The 7,044-nt window shown below is 38.3% G+C and overlaps 1 pseudogene; it reads right to left on the bottom strand.

Moving 5' to 3' along the window:
* Positions 1–848: 848 nt before the first annotated feature.
* On the bottom strand, positions 849–5,885 carry LOC101406572 (BAR/IMD domain-containing adapter protein 2-like 1; annotated as a pseudogene).
* Positions 5,886–7,044: the final 1,159 nt, after the last annotated feature.

Raw genomic sequence — 7,044 nt, forward strand, 5'->3', positions numbered from 1 at the left:
TTGTTTCTCTTGGGACTCCTCTGCTGTTCTGCCCTAAGAAAGCAAAGATGCCCCAACTCTTTTATGGTGAGAAAAGCAATGAGCCATTTAATTAAATGTGTTTGCATTTTCTTTCCTGGCTGGATCATCTTGCCTCGTGCTCCCTGACAACTGCATTTAGGGTAACTCAAACCTTGTGCTCCCCAACTTTGCAGGTCTTGGCGTAGCAAAAACACGATCCTGTGTCATTAATATTTGGTAAAGTTGCCTACTTTGCCACCCTTAGAGAGACAAGCTGTGACTTTCCTGAACCCAGCAGAAAGGAGCCTGGGACCAAAAGCCTGAAATGTTCACACACTGGTTTACCTGCATTTGATCTTGATGAAGTTCAAAACGTTTTTCATCATATTACTGCTGCTGTGGGTCATTTGTCACTGATGGTCAGAGTTTCACAGTAACAAAGGGGTTTTCTCCACTTAGAAAAGGCAGTTTTAGGGCTGGCCCAGTAGTGTAGTGGTTACGTTCACGCTCTCCGCTTCGGCGGCCCAGGGTTCACAGGTTCAGATCCTGGGTGCAGACCTACACACTGCTTGTCAAGCCATGCTGTGGCAGGCGTCCCACATATGAAACAGAGGAAGATGGACACAGATGTTAGCTCAGGGCCAATCTTCCTCAGGAAAAAGAGGAGGATTGGCAACAGAGGTTAGCTCAGGGCTAATCTTCCTCACCAAAAAAAAAAGAGAGAGAGAGAGAGAAGGCAGTTTTGCTACACTTATAGCATTAGGAAATATAATTTCTAATTTTGACACTGATGCTTTAAAAGTAAAGGCATTTTTGGAAATACATACTATCTTATCTGCTGCTTTTATTTACAAACATTCCAAATAATTCTGTAAGGGGAATGACAACACTACTTTTCTCAGATAAATTCATCAGGCTGATGCTTCTTTTGGGTGCAGGGCATGGAGTCGCCATAGTCACTGTTTCCTTTCCATTTTCTTCCAGCAAATTTGTATAAGACCATGGTAACCAACTGCTTGCTTTGGTGTCAAATTCTCCATAAAGTTAGCCACCTTTTTCCTCAGAGATTAACAATGAGATAACATCCCCCTGTACCAAACTAAGTAAGGCCTTATCAGCAGTATATGGAAAAATAGCTTTTAATTTACTTTTTTTCATCATGTTCAGTCCAGTTACAAAAGAAACCAATCACTGTTATCTGGGATCATCTGAAGTATTTGTTGAGTATCCTTTCTCAACTCTTTGGAACTAATGATGTGCTGTTAAACATATCAATCAAGGGCTGGTATATGTTCTGGCTTAAAGAGATGGGGGCATTTTACATGGAGAAGTAGAGTGGACCCAAGTGTGCAGTCTACTTTTTGATCCAATCATGTTGCTTCTCTTATTGATGAAGGCAGAGGTGTTCCAGATATTGGGATAAAGACTGGAGTCTTTATTTTTTCTATCATACTCATTATTTTCTCTGGTACTTTGGTATCATCACCACAGATTTCCTACTAGCTAAGCAGTTTGAAATTAGTAATTCTGCATACTATATGTGATGATAATGTATGTGATTTACAAAACTACAATATTTGTCAACCAAAAAACAGAATCACCTCTTCTCTTCAAGTAGAGCTCCTTTGCAAACATCTGCAATAAACTTCTGGACTTCACTCTGGCAAGGCGTAACGGTTTCCACATAGTCTATTTGTGCTCTTTCTATTCTTTAGCGCATTTCATTCTCTTTGACTTTTCCATCTCATCTTCTTCAACTCCGAGATTGCTCCAAAGAGTCTAACTTATTTCTATGTTCAGTTTGGTATCTTTATAGAGATGCATTCATATATTTTACACTGAGTTCTGTCTTCTCCAATTTGTATATAATCTCTATGAATTTTTTTGAACTATTTTGAACTAGTAAAGAAAATCTTTAACAATCCACACGAGATCTGAGTTTGGTCAACACAAGAGACCTGGGATTGACCTCTTTCACTAATTTTAGCCACTCCCTCTTCCTTCCACTTTTAGGTTGATATCAAATTCAATTGTGCAATAACAGTTTTTCATAATTTTTTCATAACTTTTCCTAGGTTTATTAAATTTCACAGTCCAGGATTGAATTGTTCCATAATATTCTGGTGCAACAGAAGTGCTCACATGTGGCAAGACATACGCAACTCTAAAAGATCTCTAGGTGACCAAGGACTGCCTATATCCCACTATAAATAGAGCACATTACAGACATGCATGTTTTTATCTTCAAAGTGCAACCCAGAATCTAATATGCCTAAAGGGGCTATATTTTTAAACAATCTAATTCAGCATTTTCAAAAGGACTCCACGATGTAACAGTTTGGGGAAACAGTGCATCTTCCTCTGGTAGATTGACAATACCTATTAACACATTAAAGGCTATGAAAAGTCACAGTTCAGAGAAAAAAAAAACTATTTTGCTTTGACTATAGAATATTTTCTCCCTCAGGGGTACTCTACTAACACGTCAAAAACTAGTTTATCACAAAACACAATTTGAAGAATGTTGATTTCATTTGAAAATCAAAATCATTTTCAACATTATCTCAATGGGGCAGCATCCTGTAAGAAAAGGGAATTGGTAAAAATTTGTGGAGGGCCGGCCCGCTGGGTCAGCGGTTAAGTGCGCACACTCTGCTACTGGCGGCCCGGGTTTGGATCCTGGGCGCGTACTGACGTACCGCTTCTCCGGCCGTGCTGAGGCCACGTCCCACATACAGCAACTAGAAGGATGTGCAACTATGACATACAACTATCTACTGGGGCTTTGGGGAAAAAAGAGGAGGAGGATTGGCAATAGATGTTAGCTCAGAGCCGGTCTTCCTCAGGAAAAAAAAGAGGAGGATTACCACGGATGTTAGCTCAGGGCTGACCTCCCTCACAAAAAAAAAAAAAAAAAAAAAAATTTGTGGAAAATTAAAATTTTAAAAATATTTTTGGAAATTTGTGGGGACATTTTTGGTTATCATAATTACTGCGATGGGTGAGATGCTACTGATATTTACTGGGCAAGAAGCAAGTGGGCAGGAAGTAGGACAGTTCCATAGAACAAAGAATTGTCCCAGGACTGCCAAACTCCTGATAGTCATATAAGGAAAAAACATTTATAATTATGTGAGCCTGGAATCTAACTCCATATTACATATAAACACAATGTTTTCTTCCATAGTACTGGTATGTGCTGAATTTTTCAGGAATACAAAGTTTGGAACTTTTTCGAGTGTAGTTCACCATTTCAGAAAAGCTACTAAAGGAAACTAATGACATTTAAAACATCAATATAATGCACCTCTATCAGTCTGCATATGTAGCTGTTAATTTCACAGTGATTCTGTTCTAAGTGCAAGCATCTGACTACTTCCTTGGGACTTCTGGTGTAGACATGCCTAAGCATTGAAATATTGAAACATCTAATATTTTATTATAAATCAGTTTTCTTTATTGCTTCCTAATAAGATTTCAAACATTATATTGTCTTTTTAAATTAGATGTATAAATAGGTTATACTGTCTATAAATTTTATTTCAGGATAATAAAGTGGATGTTACAAAGCATTTATTTGTAAAAGGAAGGTGTTCAGTCTGATGAGATTGAGAACCATTGATCTCTAAGCTTTGGTTCCTTAAAAATGAGGATTTGAATTACGACAACCTATGATTGATGAAAAACATGATTAAATTAAACTAAATTACAAATATGGTGTGGTTAAGGTAACTATTGGAAAATATGGTATGTTTAAGATATAAGCAAGCCTTTACTATGTGCCTAGCACTTAATTACAAAGAAGTACAAAGAGGTATAACACAGGTCTATCTGCCTTCACAGAACTTACAGGGTAGTGAAGGAAACAAAGCAACAGTCAAAACAATTAAGGAACTAAATGCCAGTTACCTTCTAAACATTTGTAAAACAAATATTCATAATTAGGCAACAGTCTTAAGAGCCTGGGGTGGTCAGGAAAGGCTCAGTACCGGTAAGGTAGACCTTCTGTTGTGCATTCCAGAATTAACTGGACCTCATTAGCAAGATGCATTTACCATGACAAAAAGGAGACCAGCCTAACTGCCAAGGGAGGATGGAGAGGGACAAAGTTAGATCCTGGGAGGAGCAGTGAGAGAGAGATGGTGGAACTAGATGATAAAAAGCCTTGAAAGGCATGGGAGCCTGAATTTAAAGTAACAGACAAAATGAGGCCCCTATAGACTTCTAGAGAGAGCAGTAATGATAATTATTTAGGATGATAAGACTGATAGTAATATATAGGACAGACAGACTTACGGCGAGAAAGACAGATATAAATGATCTCAGGAAGTTGGGAGGGGGAGTGTGACAAAGGTGAATTAAGTTTTAGATTTGATAAAATCGACATGATCAATTTGAACAGATAGCTTTAAAAGCCAACACAGAGATAACAGCTGAATCTCTCATCACCAGAATGAATGAGCTCCCAGAGAGAATGAATACAGAGTTTAGAGGTGGAAGACAGGGCCTTGGGCAACACCATCAGGTTAGAGGACCAGAAAAAGAACCAGCAAAGCAGCCAAAGAAGATGAATATTACTTTACATACAAATGATAAAACTATGGAAAGCTTTACTCTTGCCAGGTAGGTGGCAGAAACTAAAAATATAAACTATTTTTTAAGATTTCAGGAAGGTGATAGACCACAGAGTCATGACAGTTTACTAATATCTTATGACATCAATCTCCAAATTTTAGCTTGATATCAAAGATTACAGCACCGTATATAAGTAACATATACATCCTTCCATGGAGGCTTTTCTAAAAGACATACTACCCACAGAAAACAGATTCTGTCATATATAGGTGAGTCAACTGATTCACAGATGCTACTATAAACTTTCAGAAAATAACAGTAAGCAGAAATGAGCTATAAACTCATCATCAATCATCACAGAAAGTTGCATGACCATAAGGATTACTCTGACTCAACGTAACAGACAAAAAAGTCACCTAAAGGGCAGTCCAGCTTAGAGAACAGATTTAGTTATATGCAGTAAAAGAGGTAACACAAGTCGAGTTCTCTACATTCTTTGTAAATTATCCTTTATTATCCATGTTCACTTGTAATCTGAATCTATTTACATTAAATTTCTCAACCTTATCAACCCACCTCTAGATTGCTTTAGCAGTCAGTTCTTTACAGAAATTAATAACATGCCATCATGACTAAAAATTCCCAAGATTAAATGCTAACTACAGTTGCAATCTATCAATGTGAAGAGCTCTATAAATAAGATAACCTATGTCCCAGTTTGCTTGTGACAGTCAGTGCACACCTGCTTTTAAGGGAGGATCATTAGTAGCACCCTCTTTTACTCAAAGTATAGATAATAAATTACATGGACCCCATATAAATGAAGCCAACCATACAGGAAACTTTTATGAACTACACTTATTTTTCACTTTATGTTTATTCCTCATTTATAAAAATGCCTGTCATATTCTGTGAACATCCATTATACTTGCAAATACCTTGCAGAGTCCTGCTCATTCGTTCAGGATGTAGCCCTGAGACAGCTAGGTACTGCCTCCTAGTGGTGGGGTGATTCTTCGATGTCCCTGACCCCACTCTGTTTCAACGACATCTTGTCAAGTCTTGTGATGTTCTCCCATACCTACCTATCAGCTTTGTCCCAACTCTTCCCATCCCACACTTTTTTCTTCTTGTTCTTAATAAGCTCTTCTGTTGCCTCATTCAAACCAAGCTAATGAGAAATGTATCCTAAATATGAAAGACCACTCTCCATATGTGGAAGGTTTTACTTTATAGAAAAAACAGGCTTGGTTTCCTCTAAGATCAGGAACAACACAAGGATGTCCACTTTGGCCACTTTTATTCGACATAGTACCAGGAGCTCTAGCCAGAGTAATTAGGCAAGAAAATTAAAAGACATCCATATTGCAAAGGAAGAAATAAAACTCTATTTGCAGATGACATAATCTTCTATGTAGAAAACCCTAAAGAATCCACAAAACACTGTCAGAGCTAAGATATAAATTCAGCAAAGTTGCAAGATACAAACTCAACAGGCAAAGGGGGCCAGCCCGGTGGTGCAAGTGGTTAAGTGCGTGCACTCTGCTTCAATGGCCCAGGCTTCGCAGGTTCAGATCCCAGGCGCACACTGACACACCGCTTGTCAAGCCACACTGTGGTGGTGTCCCACATAAAGTGGAGGAAGATGAGCACAGATGTCAGCTCAGGGCCAATCTTGCTCAGTTAAAAAAAAAAAAAAAAAGAGGAGGATTGGCATCAGCTGTTAGCTCAAGGCTGATCTTCCTCACAAAAAGAAAAAAAAATCAACAGGCAAAAAACAGTTGTATTTCTATTTAAAGAGGTAATTAAGGTTAAATGAGGTCATATGGTGGGCCTTAATCCAATATGACGGGTGTGTCCTTTTAAGAAGAGGAAGAGATAACACAGATGTGCACACACAGAGAAAAGGCCATGTGAGGACACAGCAAGAAGGTAGCCAACTGCAAGTCAAGGAGAGAGACCTCAGGAGAAATTAACTCTGATGACACCTGATCTTGGACTTCTAGTCCAAATACCCAGTCTGCGGTATTTTGTTACGACAGCCCTAGTAAACTAATAAATTTGAAGAACTGTGTTCAGAGCAGCATTATTCAATAGTTTATCCAATAGCAGCATTATCCAATTGAACATAGCCAAAAGGTGGAAGCAACCCAAGTGCCCATCAACAGATGAATGGATAAACAGAATATGGTATATACATACAATAGAATCCTGTTCAGATTTTAAAAGGAAGAAAATTCTGACATATGGATGAATCTTGAGGACATTAAGCTAAATGAATAAACCAAACACAAAAGACAAATATTGTATGATTACACTTATATGAGATACCTAGAGTAGTCAAATTCAGAGACAGAAAGTAGAAGGGTGGTTGCCATGGGCTGGGGGAAGGGGAGAAAGAGGAGTTCTTGTTTAACGGGTACAGAATTTTAGCTGTGCCAGATGAGAAGTTGTGGAGACTGGCTGCAA

The sequence above is a fragment of the Ceratotherium simum genome, chromosome 11, assembly GCF_057802395.1.
Source record: "Ceratotherium simum simum isolate JZ-2026a chromosome 11, ASM5780239v1, whole genome shotgun sequence".
Classification (NCBI taxonomy): domain Eukaryota; kingdom Metazoa; phylum Chordata; class Mammalia; order Perissodactyla; family Rhinocerotidae; genus Ceratotherium; species Ceratotherium simum.